Source organism: Colias philodice, chromosome 30 (assembly GCF_061535455.1).
Source record: "Colias philodice isolate Cphi_HAF_F1 chromosome 30, ilColPhil1 Martin Lab GWU primary, whole genome shotgun sequence".
NCBI lineage: Eukaryota > Metazoa > Arthropoda > Insecta > Lepidoptera > Pieridae > Colias > Colias philodice.
In genome coordinates this window covers 2,135,420-2,160,384 of record NC_143115.1, presented here as the reverse complement: position 1 = coordinate 2,160,384, position 24,965 = coordinate 2,135,420, and the positions used below count along the sequence as shown (strand labels likewise).

The window sequence follows — 24,965 nt, the reverse complement described above, 5'->3', positions numbered from 1 at the left end:
TAAACCATTCTCGAACCCAAGAAAACAAAACATTCATTAAAATCGATCCAGTCGTTTAGTAGTTCAGTGACAAAAACACGCACATAAGAAATTTACAGAAAAAGCTCATTATTTTTGTCAAGTTCATATTTTTGTGATAGGATTAAAATAACTTACACATTACGCTATTTCTATTTTCCGTTTTTAAGGAGTTATAAATATGTCCCTTTGTATGCTTAAATCTTTAAAACTACGCGACGGATTTTGATGCGGTTTTTTTTTAATAGATAGAGTGATTCAATAGGAAGGTTTTAGTATATAATTTATTAGGTTTGAGACAAAGCGGGCGAAGCCGCGGGTGGTAAGCTAGTAGTTACTATTTGCAACAACCCTAAACCTTTAAGATCACTTCGTTTAAACTAAAATAGGATGACCATTTAATAATTAATTACCGCCAGAATCCGAATCTATACATTCCTGTACCATACGTATTTTGTGGCTTACATAACCGACCGGGTAACGGGGTCGGATGTCCGGGTAACTCGTTTTGACCGGCATGAATTGATGATACGACAAGAGACGGATATTTTCGGTTGCTATGGGTTACCGTTATCCTGGTACTTTTATATTTATTTATTTATTTATTTAACTCTTTAATAGTTGTACAGAAGCCTTAGAAACTACTTACACAATATACATAGAACAGAGTACAACTATTTTGGCGGCCTTATCACTTAATAGTGATCTCTTCCAGGCAACCACGGTAAAAGGTAAACAAGCAAAATGATCACTAATTGGCGGGACGAGAACAGAAAAAGAATAATTAATAGCAAGAAAACAAAAAAATAATAATAATATATATCTACCATAAATAATACATGAAATAAATAATATACAAATAAATAAATAAATTAAATACATGTCCATATACAATATCACATATACATACACAATATATAAATATACATATACATAAATAAAATAAACAGATATACATACCAATTACATATTATATAATAAACATAAATAAATATATACTTAGAAGGAAACACACTGATATTTTTATATTCGATAGTTTGTGAGTATGTCACTTAATTGTGCTATAACGGAAGAACTGATTTGGATGAAATTTTGTACGATATAGAGTTTGTATACTAGATAAGTATATAGATAAGTTTGCTATTATTTTAAATAAATAATTTATTTAAGCACTATGCAAATTAAAGTTTTGTAGCTAAGTTGTAGTCTTTCAAGGGCGATCGGGTCTGCCCGATCTGCCTAGCTCCCTAAGCGCCCTGCAGATTGGGTGATGTAATAACGTTTAGGGCGGTTAGGGAGCTCAGTTGCCGCGCGACTAGTGCGTGGAGTGGCTGCTTTTGTATGTGAGGTGTCACCAAACTTCCCTACTACAGGTTTATATAACTTAAAAGGGAAGTTCCAAATGTTTGTGATCACACCGCCATGTTAACAAATAAATAAATTGTTTAAATCAATTGTTTATTTAATTGTTTTAAAACTCAACAAGTGTTCAAATTGTTCTGCACCTACTCTAATTAATTCATTAAAACTCCCGGTTCAAGCACGCTTAGTATTTGCATATTTGAAAGCTTTTCACGTAACCGCAAATACTCTTTCACCCAGATCTTTCTCTTCTTTTTTTAATATTTGTTATTGCGTCAACGGTTGCCACTGCTACAGCAACTTTTTGAAGTTTCGATACTGACGGCGGCATAATGTAAAATGCAACAATAAGTTTATCTCTCTAGACATTCGCGTATAAACTGAGTTAGGGCCCAATTCGCAGAGAAGTGTAATAAGCGCCACACTAACTAGGGAACACGCCCACCCTAGATGCAGGGCCCTTCATATCGGGTACTCGGGTAGTGTAATAAGCCTTTTAAAATTGTTAAAAAAGCCACTCAGACAGCGACAGCACCCCACGCCCCCCTGCAAGCAGAGGGGTGAACGATCATCGAGGGCTGGAGCCAGCTGACTCCGCCCGCCTCACGCTCAGGGCACCGCGCCACGTCTCCTCATCATGGCTGGTCTGATCCTACATAATGTAAGAGTTCTCGTGAAGAGCTTACTATAGAAATGATCCTATGAAGTAAGGTCTTGCCAAAATTTTGAACGTGGGTGTTAATATGTACTTGGAAAAAAATTACGATAGCGCGATGTAGATTGAGGAATTTTCATAGTAGTGACATCTCGTGGAAATTAAAGGAAAATTATGCTTCTTCCTAAAGAGCGCCATCTAGTGGCAAAGTGTCAACAAAATATCAGTATAGGTCCCTTGATTTATAAAAGCGACATCTGTATAGCGAATCATGAAAAATAATATATTATTATAAATAGACTTGAATCTTTCGTGTCATAAGAATAAAAATAAATAACAAATGATATTTTTTTTTAAATGTGATCCAAAATAAAATGAATTCAAATAATAAAATATTATTCGAGTTAAAAGCTTGTTAAAAGCTATTTATTATAAGTCATCTAAAATATTGTCAAAACTTTCTCGCTTTGGGAGTATTGTTTAAAACACCGTAAAAATAAGGTTACCACAGGGAAGAGTTTATAAAAAAGAAACCGTGCAAAATTACTTCCAGAAAATCTTGTTAAGTTGACAAAAAATCTTATTTTCCCTGACCCTTGAGACCTTACAAATGAAATTGGCCCAAAGTACTGAACAGGAAAATGCATGTTTAAAAAATATAAATCTGTTTGAAACTTGAATATTGTATGTATCTAAGCTTCAGTCATAATAAATGTAGGCAAAATCAACAATTTATTTGCAATTTTAATGTTCAAATATATTTTAACAATCACAGATTCACATTCAGTATTTTATGCTAATCATAGTATAAAACAAAGTCGCTTTCTCTGTCCCTATGTATGCTTAAATCTTTAAAACTACGCAACGGATTTTGAAGCAATTTTTTTAATAGATAGAGTGATTCAAGAGGAAGGTTTTAGTATATAATTTATTATGTTTTAGACAAAGCGGGCGAAGCCGCGGGCGGAAAGCTAGTCAATAATAAATAATACAACTTATAATAAGGTTTAGCTAGCTTACATATATTATTAATTAATTAGTCAGAGATTATTGTTTATTTCTTATATTATACAGGAAACATAATACGGATCATGGAATGTAATTGAATCATGAATGTAATTGCAACTAACTTTGTAATTGCTCAGCACAAATGTACAGGCGCGGTAAAATACTTTTTTCCCTATTCTATTTCCAGATGATTACAAACACATGTTCTTATTAGTTATATCCATACTAATATTATAAATGCGAAAGTAACTCTGTCTGTCTGTCTGTTACTCAATCACGCCTAAACTACTGAACCAATTTGCATGAAATTTGGTATGGAGATATTTTGATACCCGAGAAAGGACATAGGCTACCTTTAAAAGTAATAATCTTTAGTAGAAATATGTACCACGGGCGAAGCCGGGGCCGACCACTAGTATAGAATAAAACAATATATGAGTATAACCGGAGCATCAGGATTGTATATATTTTGTATAGTTAGTTGCTGTTTAAGCCAAATTCCAACTATTTGACTGACCGGTTGGCTTGGTTGGTAGTGGCCCTGCCTTCCAAGCCAGAGGTCGTGGTTTCGATTCCCACCCGGGGCAAATATTTGTGTAATGAATGTGAAAAAATAAATTAAAATTAAATAAATAATAAAATAAATAAAATATAAAAATTAAAAAATTGTGTGATGTTTGTTCTGTGTCTGGGTGTTAATTATCTATATAAGTTTTTATTTAAAATCACATACGTAATAAATGTTTATCAGCCATATGGTTTCCATAACACAAGCGAAAGTTTAGTATGGGATCAGATCGTGCCGTGTGTGAAAATTGTCCTGAATTATTTATTATTATTATTTATTTTTCGACGACGTGGTTGGCGCAGTGGTAAAGTAACTGCCTACTGAGCCGACGGTCCCGGGTTCGATCCCCGGTCAGGGCAAATATTTGTGTGATGAACTCAATTATTTGTTCTTGGGTCTGGGTGTTATTATCTATATATGTATTTATTAAAATATTATATTTATCGTCGCCTAGTACCCACAACACAAGCCTTAATTGAGCTTACTGTGGGACTAGGTCGATTTGTGTAATAAATAATAATGTCCTATAATATTTATTTATTTATTTATTTTAACTTGACAATAATATTCAATGTCGCACACGAAAATTCTAAGCATATGAAATCCTTGACTAAAATCTATCGATATCTACATACAAACTATGTTAAAGACGTATGTATATAGTCAATATATTAGAAAGTCGTTTTAGTTGCACAACCGGTCGGTTGCAATTTTAATTAGTGGGAGAAGTAACTGATTTTTTTTAATTTTTTTTTAAATAAACAAATTGCGATCTGGGTAGAGCCGGGGCGCACAGCTAGTGTAATATAAATATATAGAACTTTCAAATATTCGGCACGTGACTAAATTACAAATGTAACTGAATATTAAAGTTTTAATGAGATAATACCTATATGTAACCAGATTCTAGGTACAGAATCCATTAATTGAAGGCCTTTGTTTCGCTGTAATTTGCTTCACGTGAAATTTCCATTAAACAGGGCAAAATTAACTAAAGTGTCGTGATTGCTAGTCACTGAATAGATAATAATACTATATAGGTAGAATAGAATGATCACTTTCCGCCTCTCATTCATAGAGTTTCAACTGTCCATTGTATGAATTACACACAATAAGCTCTACCTTGATAATGTATGTTACAAAGAAAGAATATTCACTTTGGTCTACGTAATAACAATGTCGAGGAACTTGGTTTCTTCCTTTATATTATTTTGTTGAAGGATTAGTTGGCGATCTTGTCTGTAGCAATAATCTTGCGGACTAAAATATGTATATTTATAAGCTGCTTACTTCTTATTATTATTTATTGTAAACATTGTTCAACTTTACAGCATAGTAATTTTTGAATGTACAACAATAAACTACCTATTACTATAAATTGCAGAATAGTAGAGGCAGTTATCTTGCCTGTAAAATTTGAAACATACGTCATTCTGACTTTATTTTGTAAATTTAATAAATATAATAAAAAAAAGACGTGTGGCCCTCGGGGACTGCCGCAGTAAAGCTATTACGCAGCATGCCTTCAAGCCACACGTCCGTGCAGGTCGGAGTGGGGAGCGTGAGGTTTTTCGTTATGGAATTTCTGGATTCGGTCCTCGCGATCAAGGCCCGCGATAGAAGCTATGCAATAGCTTAAAAATTATCTCAAAAGGCTCTTTAAAATACACTTAAACGAGTAGATCGTTTCGACGAAGTGTTTCAAGATTTTTTATTTTGTAAAGACTTTTTCAGCTTTTTTCGATAAACTCTATAAAATATACCTACGTCTAATACCTAAACTACCCACTACAATAAACACATTGTTATAATTGCTTTATTCCTTAAGCTTTATGTGACAAAAACTATATTATATACTAGCAATGCCCTGCGGTTTCACCCGCATAGATAGCGATATCTTTACAGTGAAAAGTCTACTATAGGTCGGACATGAAAATCACCTTTACCCCGTCCCGCACTACGGCCTTTTTTTTTTTTGTTTTAGTGGGGAAATCTTTCATAGATACCCACGGCCTCCAGGGGAGGGGCCGTGGGTTATGTCGGATTCCTACCGACCAAAACCCCACTGTGTTCCGTCAAGACGCATATTGGTAGAATTCCTCCGTGACCCCCGCACTACGGCCTGCTCGAACAGTATACCTACTATTTTCTGTAGATTGACACTTTTAAATTCGTTATATCTTTTGAATGGAATATCCAATTCTTTTCATTTAAAAAGTATTTTGCTGGTATTGAAACAGTCTATAATAAAACATCATTTAATGGGATAAGGATTAATATATGTGTATGGATAACATGGTTTGATTACTGTCGGCAATTCTATTTACTTTGAAAACGTAAAAAAGTTGTTGTAGTAACATAACTACTGAAGATGGACATATGGTATCGCGGACTTTCTTGTAGATATTGATCCATTCTATAATACTGTAGAACATTTTTTTGTTCTATCTTCAATAGATTCCGCAGCGCACGCGATGACAGAAGTTTTATTGAGGATTTTTTTACACCTTGGGTTACATTATTGCATTTTTGGTAAGGATCTCTAATTTTTTTGAAAATGCAATATAGCCTATGTTGCTCAGTAAAGATGCAGCTTTCTAATGGTGAAAGAATTTTTGAAATCGGTCCAGTAGTTTTTGCGTGAAAACCATACATACATACATACTTACATACATACTTACAAACTTTTCCTCTTTATAATATTAGTATAGATCTCTATCAGCTGGGATTTATAAGAAAAGCCAACGAAATAATCTTATCAAGACAAGGAACAGGAAAAGCGATTTTATCCTTATTTCGCGTACACGACAGTTGTATCTAGCTGTAATTTAATATAATGAACATGTTTTTTCGTTACGTAATGCATATAAATGAAGTGGAATCTTGAAGAGGTACAGACATTTTGTTTATGGCATGCTCTGCCCTTGATCTTGTTTACGTAATCTTGCGATAGTCATTCTCAATTCTCAAGATTTATTCATTTTGTCTTTCAACTTCTCCGCGGATTCGTTTTGTTGGTTTTGTATAATAATATCTAAAGACTCGCTTCATCAATGATCAGAAATTTAAGATGCAATGTGTAAAAAAAAATCCTATCTTTCTAATATTTATTAAAACAGAACATTTTGATTTTTGTTTGTTTATTGATAACAATTCCTCGATTAGGTATTGGACGAGTAGTAAATACCATATATAAACTCATTATTTCTTCAGTATTAAGTCAAGTTTCATAAAAATATGAACTAACAAACCAAAATATGCGACATTTAAGAACGAATCCAGACTAAAGGTATATTTAAATGGTCGTTGAATACTATGTAGGTCAGGTTTACTAAAATCTAGCGTATAGAATTGAACCTAAATACGAAGCTATAAATATTGAAATACGCCAAACTAATTAGTTTTCAAATACATTGAATCTATTCATTCCACTAATTACTAGCTATGAATTCGTAATGACTGCTGCCTTTCAAAGTATTAATTTTTTAGTGAAGAACATTTTTTGTAAATCTTATTTTTAAAAGGCCTAAGTAGACCATTGAAACTATGTCAAGATGGCTATGTAAAGTTTTTCATTAAATCCGAAAATTATTCTTCTGAATTAATATTATGTAGATTGTAGATAGTACATACTAATGTAAGTTATTTCGTAGAAAAAGACTTGAATGACGAATTTTATCAATGATGGCATGTGTGGCATTAAATAAAAACTATTGGACTCATAACTTGTTGTGGTATCAAATCTTAATAAAAATATCAGAAAAAATCGTTTTTCAGAATTTATAATTAGATATTTTGTACTAGATGTCGCTTTTATACATCAAGGGATCTATACCAATATCATACTAACAATCCACCACTAGAAGAAGCATAATTTTCCTTTAATTTCCACGAGATGTCACTACAATTAAAATTCCTCAATCTACATCACGCTATCGTACTTTTTTTCCAAGTACAGATTAACACCCAACTTCAAAATTTTGGCAAGACCTTACTTACCTCGCCGCTGGCTGACTGGCGCTCACCGGCACACTGCCGGCGAGCTCGACCTCGCTGAGCGGCGGGTGAAGCACACACGGACATTCCCCCCTGCAGCAGGTCGCAGATCGCTCGCGATACCCCGCGGACTCGATCGCACTGCAGCAGGATACCTCCCGGACATGACACCTTGGACCATCCGGTCCCACCCAGTGCCCCGCCTGTAGTAGCAGGCGGCGTTGCTATCACTGAAAGGGGCCATCGCCCCGAACAGTTACCCCGAAGCCTGTGAAGGCTTGCGTGGAAGACCCGAGTAGTAGACCTTACTTCATAGGATCATTTCTATAGTAAGCTCTTCACGAGAACTCTTACATTATGTAGGATCAGACCAGCCATGATGAGGAGTCGTGGCGCGGCGCCCTGAGCGTGAGGCGGGCGGAGTCAGCTGGCTCCTGCCCTCGATGATCGTTCACCCCTCTGCTTGCAGGGGGGCGTGGGGTGCTGTCGCTGTCTGAGTGGCTTTTTTTAACACATTATATAAATTTTTATACCATCTCTTGAAGTGCATACAACTTTATTACTATTGAAGTCTGTAAACAACCCAACTGCTATTTATGTAGCATATTATGTCACAATCATAACTCTAATAATTATTACAAGACTACAAGTTATAATAGCTAATTATTACAAGTTATGTAATGGCTCTAGGGCGTACCAAAGAAATACACATACGTACATAGTACATATTCTTAAAAACGTAAGCTTTCTTCTTTCGCAGACGGGTAAAACCTCAAGTCATTTAGAACTAGTGAATAATATTATATTATGGACTTATCTTTAAAACAGCTGATAAATACATAGGTACATAATAATTAATCGATATACATATCGCTCTTTTGGTACCTAGGTACTCTACCTAAAATGCCTATGAATATTTTCAGTATCCCAAAGTAGGTTGTGTACGAATATAATTTGGATACAAGATATTATTATTGGTTACTTTCGCTACAGATATAGAAAAGAAATAAACAATTGTAATTTGATTTATTTTCAATTATGTTGGTATGTACTTTCATTGCTCGTAAATATTTATTCATCAATTTCTATTTCTAATTTAATCTCATTATATTTAAAAGGTCAATAAGGAAAGAATACAAAAGAAAAATACATAATTTATTTAATAAAAGCTCTCAGTCACTTAAATTTTCATAGAGCCGCCAAGAATTCATAAATAAAACTGATATCTCTTTTCCACTTGAAGTGTTTTCCTCAAGAGTGAAAGAGAGAGGTCATTATAGTAATGATTATAAATAGTAGGTAGACTATTGCGTAGAAATATCTAGGGTGTGGTAGATAAAGTGTAGGCTAAGTATAAGGAATCTTAAATTATTAATGTAAAGTTCTTCATATTTATGATACTTGTTATTGGTGAAGCTTAAGTCGAAAGTACCTACTAGAATATAGGCTATAGATTATGGAAAAAATACTTTTATTCGCACTTCTAATATCAGAAAATAACTGAATCGATTGTAATGTCTGAAAAATTCGGTGTTAGATAACCCATTTATCGAGGAAGGCTAATATCATTACTGCAAGAAACCGCGAAGCGCAGCTAGTTTTTAATATTTGCTGACATAAAATACGTTGGGCCGAGCAACAATACTTTGTAAAATTATATACAAACCATTAAATATTATGTTATATTGATTAGTAAATCACTACATAGTATAAAACAAAGTCGCTTTCTCTGTCCCTATGCCCCTTTGTATGCTTAAATCTTTAAAACTACGCAACGGATTTTGATGCGGTTTTTTAATAGATAAAGTGATTCAAGATGAAGGTATTATATAATTTATTAGGTTTTAGACAAAGCGGGTGAAGCCGCGCGCGGTAAGCTAGTTTAGAGATAAAAATATTTAATTTCATATACTTAAACAACGCATTAAAATCCGGTTGATTGGTATAAATAATTCTAAATATTAGTGACATATCACACTAGCGGATTGCGAGCGGTTTCAAAGCGGAGCGGGTGCGCAACGAATACGTTGCGGGCGCGCAACGAACACGCCGCGGATGCGCAGCGAACACGTCGCGGAATAGAAGCGTCGACGCCATTTTGTATACTCTCGCACAAAAGCCAGCTCTTCCGCCTTGCCTAACTTCCATTCAATATTTCCATCGTTTCTGTAGCACTCAATTTTTTAACCGTACTGTGGAAATGCACTTACTTAACTAAAGATGTAATAGTAACAACTGGAGTTGTTAAAAAAGGTGCTATAAAATTGAATTACTAGGACTAGTGAGTTGCTGGTTGCTTGATAAAATTTTCTACTCACTGCTACCTATTTACCTAATAATAAGATAGACCTGTTTTAGTTAAGGAGCTTTAACATTTATTTCACTAATGAACTTTCTTTATGAGCAATTAAGTTATCTGATTGCATTTCGACCAAGATTTAATGGATAAAAAAATACCCTAAACATTAACATGTTATGAAACTCGTAAAAAATAATGATCTCATAATCATTATACTATCACAAGTTTTAAGTAACAACCAGCACGGATTCCATTTTGTTAATGAGTGTACATGACTGCGACGTAAACGTTGCGCATCTGCCACGCGTCCGAAACGAATTCGCTGCGCATCCGCGGCGTGTTCGTTGCGCGCCCGCAACGTATTCGTTGCGCACCCGCTCCGCTTTGAAACCGCTCGCAATCCGCTAGTGTGATATGTCACTTATTATCTAAATATTCGCTACAATAATAAATAATCTATTAGTCAATAGTAGGATTACTAAGTTATCTGATAGGATAAGTGCTAATACTAAGTAAAAAGTAAGCTAAGTTAACTATGCAAATGTAGTATTAACTTGATTGATTGAACGTACCACAGAAACGATTTGGCAAGTGTATTAAGTTATTTCTGTATAATAATTTAGTCATTATTATCCTATCCTATGCTATCCTACTAATATTACAAATGCGAAAGTTTGTGTGTACGTATGTGTTATGTTTGTTACTCTTTCACGCAAATACAGCTGAACCGATTACAATAAAATTTAGCACACATATACAGGGTAACTTGGATTAACACATAGGATAGGTTTTATCCCAGAAATCCCACGGGAACGGGAACTATGCGGGTTTTTCTTTGAAAACGCGGGCGAAGCCGCGGGTGGAAAGCTAGTTTCTAATAAAAGAGATAATTAGGTATCATATACCTCATGGTCTAAGTATATTGAAAAAATATTTTTAGTCCTTGGACAAACATTCCTGTATTATAAATAAAATTATATAAAGAAAATATCTAGAAATTGATTAGAAATTAAGAATCCTTATCGATTTTAGAGTGATTTTGACTTGTTTCTGTAATTCTTTAGGCGCTCGTTTAACAAAACTAAATTAGTAACAATGTGTTTTATTATCTTAAATTAAAGATTCATTCAATATCTAAAATATGTTCCAGACAATTTATTGATATTCATTGTCCAGTTTGTTTAATAGCCAATAACCTGAGAGGTGTTTCAATTTTTTCCATGCGGGACGTTCGTGTCTTTGTAGTTTACACGGAATTTAAAAGAAGAAGTTTTCTTATAAAATATACGACAGTAAAGACACTGAGACATCCTAAAATATGCTCGAGGCAATTTAAGTACTTTTATTCAAAAATTCAAAGAAAATCTAAGTTAAATTGCCTTACTTTGATGAAATTTTATGTGTATTTGGCGTCGAATTTTTATAACATACAACAGAGTAAAAAATAAATAAAAAATACACATTAAATGATAGATTTATGCTTAAAAATTTGCAATCAAAAAAATACATAATATTATATGATTTATGAAAGTAATGGAATATTTTAAAGTTCTCTAGAATTTTCGATTATAATAATATACGGGAGCGCATCAGCGCAAACGCTGTTATGGCAGACCGCGCTCCGCGCTTTATAGACCGGGAGATACTGACACAAAATTTCGAGTCATTTGTAACAGGATGGCGGTTCTACAGGGGTCTTAGTATGCAATGACAAAAAGAAAAACGATGGTGTGAACACTGGTACCGGCGGCTTAGTCGCGTGGGCGTTAGTCAAACTCGTCGTAAAAATAGCGAAAGTCAAACGATTTGTAACACAAAAATTTTAGAATTTACCGATAGCCCATAAAAAAGAAGTAGGCGGTAGTGTCATGCCATACTTTTCCAGTGTGACTTACAGCCCGCCATACCGACGCAAATGTGTTGATTTTAAAAAAAACAATTCAACCATTTGTACCAGGCTAACTTTTGCACAGGTAACCATCGTCGTGTAGCCATTTACGAAAATCACCATACCATACTTTTCGGACCATTCAAAATGGTCGCCATACCGCCTAAAATCTGCAAAAATTTTTTTTTCGTCAAACTTTTTGTACCAGTATTGCATTTGGATTTTTGGAGAGTATTTGATAAAATGTGACCATTATTATATTTGCCATACTTCTAGCAGGGGGAAAAAGTGCTGCCATACTTCATAAATAAATTTATTATTAATTTATAGAAGTGAAGATTTCTACCACCTAGATCTTTGAAATTTTGTATTTATATTTGTTGAACCTCAAACTTATAGGAAAGATTAATGCCATACTGTTACAAATCGTTCAAAATACGAATAAAATCATACAATAAAAAAAAATCTTATACACATTCGCCACCTCCCACAGGTATGGCATTATCACACTTCTATTTATAATCATTCAGGAGTTGTTGAAAAAAAAATTAAGGGTGTTACAAATGGTTCGGCGAAAAAAAAAATTTGCAGATTTTCGGCGGTATGGCGACCATTTGGAATCGTCCGAAAAGTATGGCATGGCGATTTTCGTAAATGGCTGCACGACGATGGTTACCTGTGCAAAAGTTAGCCTGGTACAAATGGTTGAATTGTTTTTTTTTTAAATCAACACATTCACGTCGGTATGGCGGGCTGTAAGTCACACCGGAAAAGTATGGCATGACACTACCGCCTACTTCTTTTTTATGGGCTATCGGTAAATTCTAAAATTTTTGTGTTACAAATCGTTTGACTTCGCTATTTTTCCAACGAGTTCGACTAACGCCCACGCGACTAAGCCGCCGGTACCAGAGTTCACACCATCGTTTTTCTTTTTGTCATTGCGTATTAAGACCCCTGTAGAACCGCCATCCTGTTACAAATGACTCGAAATTTTGTGTCAGTATCTCCCGGTCTATTAGGGAGTAGGACGTGTTGCGCTGCTCCGTCAGACACAAAATTACTAAAGTACGATTTTCCCGCGCGTAGTAGTCGGGAAGCCCACGATATTAGATTAGAATTGGTGGAGTAGACGATAACGAGATAATAAGGTCCTATAATGTTTCCACTTTGAGCGCTTTCAGCCTTTGCTACTCGACTACACGATGATCGCGTTCAAACGTAAAAATACTAGCTTTCGTCCAGCGCAATTTTGTATTAGGACTCTTAAAGATACCTAACGGATTTTAAACGCGATTTATTCATTACTAGCTGTGCCCTGCGGTTTTACCCGCAGTGCTCTACTCCTGTTGGTCTTATCGTGATGATATATTATAGCCTATAGGATTCCTCGATAAATGGGCTATCTAACACCGAAAGAATTTTTCAAATCGAACCAGTAGTTCCTGAGATTAGCGCGTTCAAACAAACAAACAAACTCTTCAGCTTTATAATATTAGTATCCTGACGTTTCGTACACTTTGCAGCAAATCTATAATTTCTAAATGTATTATTCTCGCGGAAAATCAAACAAGAAAAAACTAAAATATTTTTCTTTAAGAGGACTACAAGAGCTAGCTGAACTTGAGTGACTCGCGCACACATTAACACAATCGACGACGGTTGATGGAGATTCAATGATTTCAATGATTTCTTATCCGTACTAATATTATAAATGCGAAAGTAACTCTGTCTGTCTGTCTGTTACTCAATCACGCCTTAACTACTGAACCAATTTGCATGAAATTTGGTATAGAGATATTTTGATACCCGAGAAAGGACATAGGATAGGTTTTATCCCGGAAATCCTACGGGAACGGGTTTTTCATTGAAAACGCGGGTGAAGCCGCGGGCGGAAAGCTAGTATTGAATAAAGTTCATAGCTTTCATCTTTTCAATTCAAATACTACATTCCTTAACAATCTATTTTTAAATTACTATTCGGAGTTTGTATTCATAAGTAATTTGAAATTTTGAATTTCAATTTATTACAAATTTCTGTCATGAACCAAAGGCATTATTTTTAGTACATATTATCGCTAACAAGAAACCAAAACTGTTTTAATTACCTATGGGCTATGAAACTGCATTCTGCAGCTCTATGTTCGTTTGGTCTAAATGCAAAGTAAGAAGAATAGAATAGACATGTCACATAATAATAAATTAATAATACAAAGCCTTCACGTAACCTCAATAAATGTAAACTACACATAAAGTTGATATCAAACATGTAACTTTGTCCTTTCTAAACATTTGCTGAGCTTTGAGTGGAAATTTGAATGTGTTTTGAGTGAGAGATATGAAAATATTAAATTTATAATTCATATAATATAGCTTTCCGCCCGCGGCTTCGCCCGCTTTGTCTAAAACGTAATAAATTATATACTCAAACCTTCCTCTTGAATCACTCTATCTATTAAAGAAAACCGCATCAAAATCCGTTGCGTAGTTTTAAAGATTTAAGCATACAAAGAGATATAGGGACAGAGAATTTTATACTATGTAGTGATGATACATTTCTATAGGTGAAAATAAAACGTACGTTGTAATATTTTTCACAAATTTTTATTTAATACTATGTGTCCCAGTAGATGATGTTTGGATATTACTTCACGTGTTTCTCTCCATAAGAACCTGCCATCCATTAACAGTGCATTTACATCAAACGGGCGAATGCTCATTCTAACCTCACTATGTCAAATTATTTTAGTGTAAACAGGCGTAGAGCAATCTTTCGTTGTTCTTAGTGAGTTCGAAAAGATTCTATGCAATGTAGAACATACTGAAGTCTGAACAACACTGAATACGAGTTTTCGTTTACACTAAAATATCACAAAAGAGCTCTTGCTTTAGCTTTAGCTCTATGTTCGTTTGATTTACATCAAACCGTTTGGTCGAGCCGTTCTCTAGTTTTACGCTTACATTTGGCGAATCATTTTTTACTAGAGTAAGTATTTTCAAATTCAATTCGATACAAACAAAAAATGTTTCTATTTATGATAGATGAATACTCTTTTGTGCAGTCGGTTAAATCGCCCCAGTTACGGAGCTCATATAAGTTGTTAAGTAAGCAGTAATATTCTCTCTGTTTATGACTAGCAAATGCTTCGTCTAAACACCTACATACCTATTATGTGAATACTAAAGTTTCACTCCAGTTTATAAACACTACTAGATTTCTGCCCGCGTCTTCGCCCGCGTTTTCAAAAGTAAAACTCATAGTTCCCGTTCCCGTGGGATTTCCGGGATAAAACCTATCCTATGTGTTAATCCAAGTCAAACTCGATATGTGTGTATAAATTTCAGTGTAATCGGTTCAGTAGTATTTGAGTGAAAGATTAACAAACACACACACACACACACACACATCCTCACAAACTTTCGCATAATATTAGTAGGATATTATAGAGAATTAAATAATTTTATTTATGCTCTAGATAAATAACAAATTGATACTTAAGCTAGGGTACATTGTAACAAACGGCGACCTTATCGCTAAATAGCGATTTCTTCCAGACACAATCATTATTGTAGATTTAAGTTGTGGTTTATCTTACCCTACTAATTAAATTCAAATTCAAATTCAAATATTTTATTGCATACCAATACATTTTTACATATTAGCAACCTTATGCAGGTATTGCAAATTGTAATACAATTAATATACAATTACAATAATTATATTATCACACACATTACAGTTGGTATCGAAAACAAGAAGAAAACAAACAACAAAAAAAGAAATCTTAAACTAACCTCATGGTTTAGTCGTTAATCTGTCGTTTAGTCTCGGCTTGGTATATCGGTCTGGTAATACCCATTAATGAATTATACGTGCCGTGTTTAATCCTGCGTTAATCCCTCGATATATTATAAACGACGGTTTAATAAGTTTGTTGAACTAGCTCTGTAGAGCGGTTTTACTTAATTTTCATATGAATTCAATAGTTGTTTTTCGTGTTATTTTCCCACTAATCTGGTATTCTAGTAATAATATGAGTATTTTTTGCAGAACATGTTAAAATGAAATTTTTATTTGTATTAATAAAGAGGAAAGGAAAGCTTTTGCAAACAGAAATTGTATTTAAGTACCTACGATTAAATTATTATTAACACATTGTTCTACATCTTTGATATTAGACTTTACCTAATTATTAAAACAATTGTGGTCCTATATTGCTATAGAACGATTCCTTCCAGACAACCAAAAGAAGAAAATATAAGTATTAATGTTTTTGCATACACAATATAACTACCATTTTTTATTATTTTCATCAAATCAATATATTCCGATTTGTTGATTACAAACTCCTAACTTGCCACTTCTATAATCCATACTAATATTATAAATGCGAAAGTAACTCTGTCTGTCTGTCTGTTACTCAATCACGCCTAAACTACTGAACCAATTTTCATGAAATTTGGTATGGAGATATGTTGATACCCGAGAAAGGACATAGGCTACTTTTCATCCCGGGAAAATGACGCAATCCCGGAAATCCCACGGGAACGGGAACTATGCTGATTTTTCTTTGACTGCGCGGGCGAAGCCGCGGGCGGAAACCTAGTCTAGTATATTATTCCTAATCTAGGAATAGTAATAGAATTTACCGCTCGCTCAAGTGTTAATTTCGTTGGCAAGTTTAGAACTAGTCTGTAGTCTGTTCCTAATAATTAGGTTTAGGAAGCAACTGCAGTTCCCGTATCTATAACGTTCAAAGTTACTATCCTAGTAATATTAATACGAAAATTTGTATGTTTGTTATTCCTTCTCGCAAAAACATCATGTTTAACAATATTAATTTGTTAAAAGAAGTAAATATTAAATTAGTGGTCCATTTTGTGGACCCCGTTCCCCCTGGAACCGGCTTAGCTACGAGCAAATTACCATTTCATGTTTTCTATTTCTAAGACATAATAATTAAGGCTATTATTAAGACCTAACCTAGTTACTTTTAAAACACTACTAGCTATAAGCCCGCGGCTTCGCCCGCGTTTTCAACGAAAAACCCGGATAGTTCCCGTACCCGTGGGATTTCCGGGATAAAACCTATCCTATCCGCTAATCCAAGTTACCCTTTATATGTGTGCTTAATTTCATTGTAATCGGTTCAGTAGTATTTGCGTGAAAGTGTAACAAACACATACATACACATCCTCACAAACTTTCTCATTTATAATATTAGTAGGATTAGGCCTATAATTAGCTTTTACCAAAATGAAAATAAATGAAGCATAAAGATCAATTTTCCACAGATTAAAAAAGTTTGTTCAGTATAATTTGTATAATAACCGTTAAAATCCTTTTGGACCGAAATAAATCTAAGAGGAAAATGTAGCGAAATTTTGTATACGTAATTCTAAGTAGATTTATCAAATATAAATATTCTGGGAGCTCTTCGGTATTATTTTCAGGAAAAATGTCGTATAAAAATATTCACGTTATTTTTTCTTTAGATTATGTTTTATGTTACATTAGGATTTAAATCGTGTATCTTCTATGATTCTTTCGTGCAAAAATATAACGAATGTTTTGAAATTTTACTAAATAATAAAAATATGGATACATGAAAACACATAATTTTTCTCTTTTATGTGTTTACAATACTAACGTACTTCGTCATATTACTTCTATAATAATAAGTAGCCATATATGGGTATATATAATAATGTAATTTGAGTTTTACTTTAATATATTTTAACCATTATCTTTTAGTTAATATTATAAACATAATATAAGAGCACTGGATAGTCTTAAATATATTTAAACTAACTTACAAGTTTTACAAGTTCTTAACTTTTATAAACATTTTCTTCCTATACGGCTTTATTCTAAGCTCAAATATCTTATGCATTCTTTGTTCGAGGGAATTTCAAATATCCTCACAAAATTGAGACCACGTAGCGCATACAGCGTATCGGCTACGCGACAGCTACGGGATGTTCGCTACGAGTTGGCTACGAAATTTTCTTGTACATTGCTACGCGAATTGCTACGTAGCTGCAGTGATATTTTTAAAAATTGTGATAGAAATTATTATTTTGGGATTGTCTTTCTAATAAAAACGGGGATCTTGTTCAATAAAGACGCCTAAAATGTGTTTTGCCTTGTCCACTATAATACTTAAAAGAAAAAACTGAACTACATAATATTTCACACGTTCCCATTACTCAGTTAGTATTATTTATACCTACCTAAACAAAATCAACCTTTACTTGAGTGGAATGTGCCCTTATCCTTATGACAGGCACAAATATTGACAGATAGGCTGATGATGATGATATACGAGCTATCTTCACACAATCAGCACATCCACAAGCGTTCAGCTTTATAATCGAACCTGCTTGCAAAATCAAATATTTGTACTTTTAACGTCTCTCCTTACATATAATTACTTACGGTGGCCTGGAAGAGATCGCTACCTAGCGATAAGGCCACCGTTTGTACACATTGTTTTCCTCTTATCTGTATTTTATGTGTTTCTATTTCCTTTGTGTGTGCAATAAATAATAAAATAAAATAAATAAATATTAGTCTGATGTATACAGTATAACCTATATAACTGTAAAAGTTTCATTCAAACACGTAAAGCAGTTTTGTAATATACATATATACATCGATCATTCACTTTCGCATTTATAATATTCGTAGAAAAGATTATCAGATTGTGTATCAGAATTAATAATATTAGTAGGAAGGCCTTGACTGTTACGCTGTTCTTAAAACATATTAATTCAAGAGATGCACCGTATTAAGAAGGTGGCCTTGGAATAAATCGCGAAATCTGCAAGTCGAAAAACTCATTAAAATTAAATGCAACCGTAGTTGAACGTGACAACCAATTAATATAAGTTACGTAATTACAACGTCACAGTGTTAAAATTTATTACTCCATTGAGTTTTGCGTTCGAGTTTCGTTCGCTTTTTTTGATGATAATCGAAGTTAATTGGCTGTCAATTTGTAGCATTTTTTAATGTAATTATCTGTTATCATGCAGTTTTGTTAAGCTATATTATTGACATTTTTCAGTGATGGGCAAATGTTAATTTATTACTTGGAATTAAAGAAAACATCGTGTCTCTACATCTATACTAATATTATAAAGCTGAAGAGTTGGTTTGTTTGTTTGAACGTACTAATCTCAGGAACGATTTGAAAAATTATTTTGGTGTTACATAGCCCATTTATCGAGGAAGGCAAAGGAGCTAAGGGTGTAGGGGGGTTCAAAGGAACCTTTTTTAGATTTTAGTTGGCAGTTCACTAATACATATATTAATTTATATATTAATTTCACCAATAAAATAGAGAAATGATTATAGAAGTAGTATATTACGAGTTATTTGAAATTTCGAAAACTCATTTTATCTAAAATGAGAGTATTTCTCGCCAGCACTTGAATGAAATCTTGAGAATTCTTTGGCAGCGGCACGAATTTATATCGGAATATTATTTTGAAATTCTCAATGGGTCTAAAGCTATTGGTATGTACTGACTATAGAATGTATACTAGTATATACAGAGTCGACGTAAAGGAATTTTATAACCAAGACCTTTTATCGAAATATTTTTTATAAAAATTTAATAATGTACAGAGTTCAAAAGCAAGTAGAAGCACAGATAATAACATAATATAACCCAATTTATTTGTAGTTTAACATTTCTGTATACCTATTTCATTAATATTCAATACTAGCTGTGCCCCGCGGTTTTACCTGCAGTGCTCCGCTTCTGTTGGTCTTAGCGTTATGATATACAGCCTAGCCTTATTCGATAAATGGGCTATCTAAAACCGAAAGAATTTGTCAAATCGGACCAGTAGCTCCTGAGATAAGCGCGTTCGAACAAACAAACAAACTCTTCAGCTTTATAATAATTAATACATATTAGATTATTAGTTTATATATATAACGAAAGAAATACCCAAAAACAGAATCTACTCTACCAAATAAGCAGTCCATAAAAGTACTAAATTTCCTACAGATAACCGGGATGAGTTCAAAACTCCCGTAATTCGGTTATGAGCCCGGATGCGGCGCCATCTTGGCTCGTCATATCCGGCCTGACTTAACTTGGATCCGATACCGCACTTAAGGAATTTTGTAGTCTGTCAACATTTAGGTTAGTTCAGATTTCGTATAGTATAAAAAATATAAATGCTTATAGAGTTTACTATCTAAAGCATTAATTAATGTTAAAAAAAGTGTGTGCGTGTAACCTTTACGCGCGATTGAAGTAAAACTTCTTTGGCGTTGACGACATATATCACTGAAATGATTAAATATTAACTTAAATAAATAAATATTATATTATAATTTAATTATATTTATTATTCATGTGCTTTACAAAGATTATTTAAATGTTATATTAATATTATTCATTCGAAACAGGTAATTGAATGTCATCATAATTTCTTACGTACGAAATTATAGGTTTGTGGTAACTATAATGTGAAACATAAATTTTACTCTCTAAATTTGCTACTTTTCTTGAAAATACAGCATCTATCGTTGTACCGAAACGCGTTGTTGAATGAAGTCGAGAAGTATTCATAGATAAATCAAATTTTTCTTCTAAAAAATCAATTAACGGCTGAGATTCCTGAGAGCGAAAATTAACATTAAAATCTCCAGTTAGAATCATCGGTAATTCATGATAATTACTATTTAAAAGTCGAGAACCTTCAATTGTGAAGTGAAGTAATTGCTGATGAATAAATTTTATGATATTTGTCAGGCTAGTATTTGTAGAAATATAAATAACAACGATAATCACAGGTTGGTCATTCGTATTAACACATCGAACCAAGGCGATGTCACCAATTTGTGAAACCTCATCGGAAATTTGTGATAATATAGTTGGTGAAATATTTTGAATTGGTGTTACATTGTTCAGTGTATCTGTAGATGAATGATATACAGCTACTCCACCAGCAGTTGAGTTGGGTCGTTTGTATTGGGTAACGCAATAAAAATTTTCAATAAGAATTTGTTCGTCATTTTTCATCCAAGTTTCGGAAAATAACAGCAATGTGGACCTTTTTAATACTTTATCATTCAGATCAGAAACATGAGCACGTAAACTTTGGCAGTTGAAGGAAAATAGTGTAATGTTACTCTCATTTACAAGGTTATATAATTCTTCCTGTTGTGTTATTAGGCGAGAATTTGAAAGTCTTTCAAATTCACACTGTAAATCAACTATTCCCCCTGGACGCTTTCTTCCATGATAAAATTTGTTGTCATCGGTGTTTGAGACAATGAACAATCCATTTAAATCAGTTACTCGTGATAATGCTACATATAACAGCTGCTGACTGTGACTTTTATTGTATTCATAAACGATTTGATCAAAAGTACCACCTTGAGACTTATGTATTGTAAGCGCACAAGCAGATACTAATGGAAAGTGATTTCTCTTTGCAAATATTGTCTTATTTCTATTCATTGGTACAGATGACGATCTTCGTAAAATTGGGACTGCTGTTCTACTAATGTTTAGAGTTTGAATATGATGGGCAGCTTTTTTCCTAATTTTCTCTCCTATCTTACCAGGAAACTCAAGCCATAAGCGTATGATGTTATCACTGTCATCACGTTCAATATACACTAACTTTCCAACACAACCGTTGGCTAAGCCATCAGATACATCAATATTGGTTGTAATAATGTAAAATTTGTTAAGAACTAATATGATTTCATAAGGCGATCCTCCTGTATCAATAACTGACATTTTATGAAATTGTTGGCGTACATATGCTTCTTGTTCAACTGAATGACAACCTATATACATATCTGTTGCTATGGATACTACTTTGTCTTCAGCAATATTTAAAATAGATTGATTATAATCCGCAACATGTTTATTTTTATTTTTAATTTACTTATTTTAAAAGTAATAAATAAACAAGTATATTTAGAGATTTTCAAAAAATTTTGCAATTTAAAATAATGTTTTTAAAACTGTTGAATTTTTCATTCACTTTGCTATTCACAATTGATCCGTTTGAAAATTTGAAAATAAATAATCCTAATTGATTATGATATTTGCCACTAGCTGGCGTATAAGTCAAGAAGCGTGTAGTATATGACATATACTTACAACCAATCAGAATTATTATTTTTAAATGGCGGAAACTACGCAGACTATAGTAAGCGTTACTTCCGTCAGAAAATAAATCTGAGTTACTCCCTAGTCGCGCCTAAAGAAGTTTTACTTCAAAAACATTAATGTTTTAAAATTAATACTCTAATAACAAGTAAAAAAAGCTATTTGCTAATCCGGAATATCATCTATCTCTGTACCAATCAACTTTCATATTACATACTCCATATTACATATTATATTACTAGCTTTCTGCCCGCGGCTACGCCCGCGTTGTCTAAAACCTAATAAATAAAATAATTACATATATACTAACACGTTAGGTGCGAAACAGGGCTTGAAACACCCTGTCCGTGTCTCGTCGATATAGCGGTAGGAAAAAACTTAAACTTCTCTGTCGTGTGGGAGGCATAACTTCCATCTGGTTCAGTGTAGGAAAGTGATAACTATATATCTGAGATGTGCTATTGATTCCTAGTTCAATGGTATACCGACCTTAATACCGGGTTTCTTAGACCTCGTGCCGCACTGACAAAAAAAAAATTTGCACCCTTTGTCTTATTTGGCGCCAAAAAAAGGATTTTGGTCTCCTACGGGCGGTGGGGTTTAATATGCCTCGTGCCGCCACAATCTCTGATACAGGACAAGGTTTAAAACAACCCGTAACGCCGCGCAGTAATGGAAAGTACAGATATATCTGTGCCGCTGGGAACGTGCTAAAACCTTCCTCCTGAATCAATCTGTTTAATAAAAAAAACGCATCAAAATCCGTTGCGTAGTTATAAAGATTTAAGCATACATAGGGACATAGGGGCAGAGAAAGCGACTTTGTTTTATACCACGTGAAAAAATAGTCACCTTTACGTTTTCACGTAAATATATTAGTAGGTTCAAGTTCAAGTGTGTGTGCAAATTACGTAAATACATTTCTAGTAAAAACAATATTCATTTTCTACAATATATTTCCCTCCTGTGTTTCCCTTATACTATTATACGCATTTAAGAAACCAAAAAGCTATTTGCAGTAATGTCTGTAATGACAAATGCACAGAAAAGTCTCTCTAATTATACCGTTTTAGCATTCGCGGTTTTTCTTTGAACGCTTTTATGCATCTGCTTATTTTAATCGTATTTTCGAAGAGAAAAAAAGGTTTTATGAATGAAGCTTTACAGTCCATTATTTTTAAAATGTTTTAACTGTCTTTAAAGGTTTTTTTTAATGCTGAATGCGCATTTAAGCTATTTTTAGTATGATTATAATAAAAGATTTTCAGTTACATTATTTGTGTCCTTGGCTGCGTCTCTATAATAAAAATGAAGCGCAAAACTTGAGAACGGCTGAACAGTTTTCGTTAATTTTATATGATATAAAAAAATAACAATTCCTTGAAGTACGAGGATGGCTTATGGAGAGAAAACGTAAACGTGTACCACGCGCAAAGACGGGGCGGACCGCTAGTTTTGTATAAATTTAATTGTGAAAATGCACACTGTAGGTAGCAATTTAATAAGTTATTTTAACATAATATAATATTGCGTTTTAATTCGCAGTTAAAGAGGAGAAACAAATGCACTTTTCTATTGCAATTACCACAATACGATTGAAACGTGAAGGAAAAAAAAACAACTAAGATAATTCCGTTTTCTTTTTTCATTTGTTGTTGCAGTTTCGTTTAATTCTAGAGTTACGTACTCTATTTTTTTACTTTCGAAGCTGCGGCGAACAGTTAATTATACATGCAAGTGTTTTTTGTTGAAGTGAAACTTCTTTATCGGGGTTGGTTGTTTAGTTTAACATTTTTTCGTTACGCGTGACATTTTTCCGTTACGCGCCATCTTTTTCTTATCCCTACCACGCGTGATTCGACGTTTTTCTGTAAAGTTGCATGTAGTAAATTATTTTTTGAAAAATAAGGTCATAAAGAAGTTTCATCTCTTACGTGTGTATAGATACTAGTACACGCACACATTTTTTTATTTGTCTTTCTTTGACGTCGCTACTCGCTACGCAATTTTGTGGTGTGATTCTTGTATCTGGAGATTGTAAGGGGGCTAGAACACACTCTATACACAGTATACACGTCATATTAAGCTAAGGTTACCTAGGACTACGCAGGGAAAGCTGCGATAAGCTAGTAAGCGATGAAATACATTTATTGCACTAGGATCAACAAACTTTAGTCTAGCAGTCGCTTTTCAAACAAATCTTGTTGATCTGTAGATAATGTAATATTGATTCTATCGTACTTTCTTTCTACTCTAGTTTATGTATGATTTATTGACTTCGAAAAGATTGGAAGTTCTCGAAGATTATCGAAAGATTCACAAGTTATATTATGAACTAGCAGTCCGCCCCGGCTTCGCCCGTGATACATATTTACGTTTTCTCTACGTAAGAACCATCCTTGTACTTCAAGGAATATAATAAAAAAAGAATTATCGAAATCGGTTCAGCCGTTCTCGAGTTATGCGCTTACTAACACATTTTGCGATTCATTTTTATATATAAGAAGATATAAGACTCGTTTTAGTACGCGTGATATTAGAATATAAAGTATCAACTGCTTTTTGTGAAAGATAATCAAATATCCAACCATTTTCACACCTTCACTCATAACTACCTATTTAGTAGTTTAATGTTCTATTAAATATTATTAATAACTTTACTTTTGTAGAATACTCTAACTCAGGAACTATTGTTTCGAACTAAACATTGTAGTACTTACTACTTAGTTCATTTGAAGTTAAATAAATTCTTAGATTAAATGCTTTCTTCTCAGGAAATATTAGTTTGAATTAAAAATGCATTACGTAGGAAAGTCCATTTATTCTAAAGTCTATATATATATAACATCACTCTACGAGACTACGACAAATAGCGAAGCGTCAATGAAAAATGTAACAAATTACGCGGAAAAACCGCGTCTTATCAACTCCCAAGCGAATTTAGAAGCTAAAATATTCGTGTTTTCTTACTCAACTTTCACGTTTATTATTTGCTTCCAAATTTACCTTTAGCATAATTTAGC

The 24,965-nt window shown here is 33.6% G+C and overlaps 1 protein-coding gene and 2 non-coding genes across 3 annotated transcripts in view; 2 read left to right on the top strand and 1 right to left on the bottom strand.

The window, feature by feature from the left end:
* The window catches only part of Syt7 (Synaptotagmin 7), a 266,016-nt gene that overhangs the window by 120,724 nt on the left and 120,327 nt on the right, over positions 1-24,965 (top strand). The gene's annotated exons all lie outside the window — the stretch shown is intronic.
* LOC149475407 (small nucleolar RNA U3) lies at positions 1,894-2,096 on the bottom strand. The gene has a single exon (XR_016318093.1). It is a non-coding gene; the product is annotated as a small nucleolar RNA U3 (small nucleolar RNA).
* LOC149475406 (small nucleolar RNA U3) lies at positions 7,907-8,109 on the top strand. Its single transcript, XR_016318094.1, has one exon. It is a non-coding gene; the product is annotated as a small nucleolar RNA U3 (small nucleolar RNA).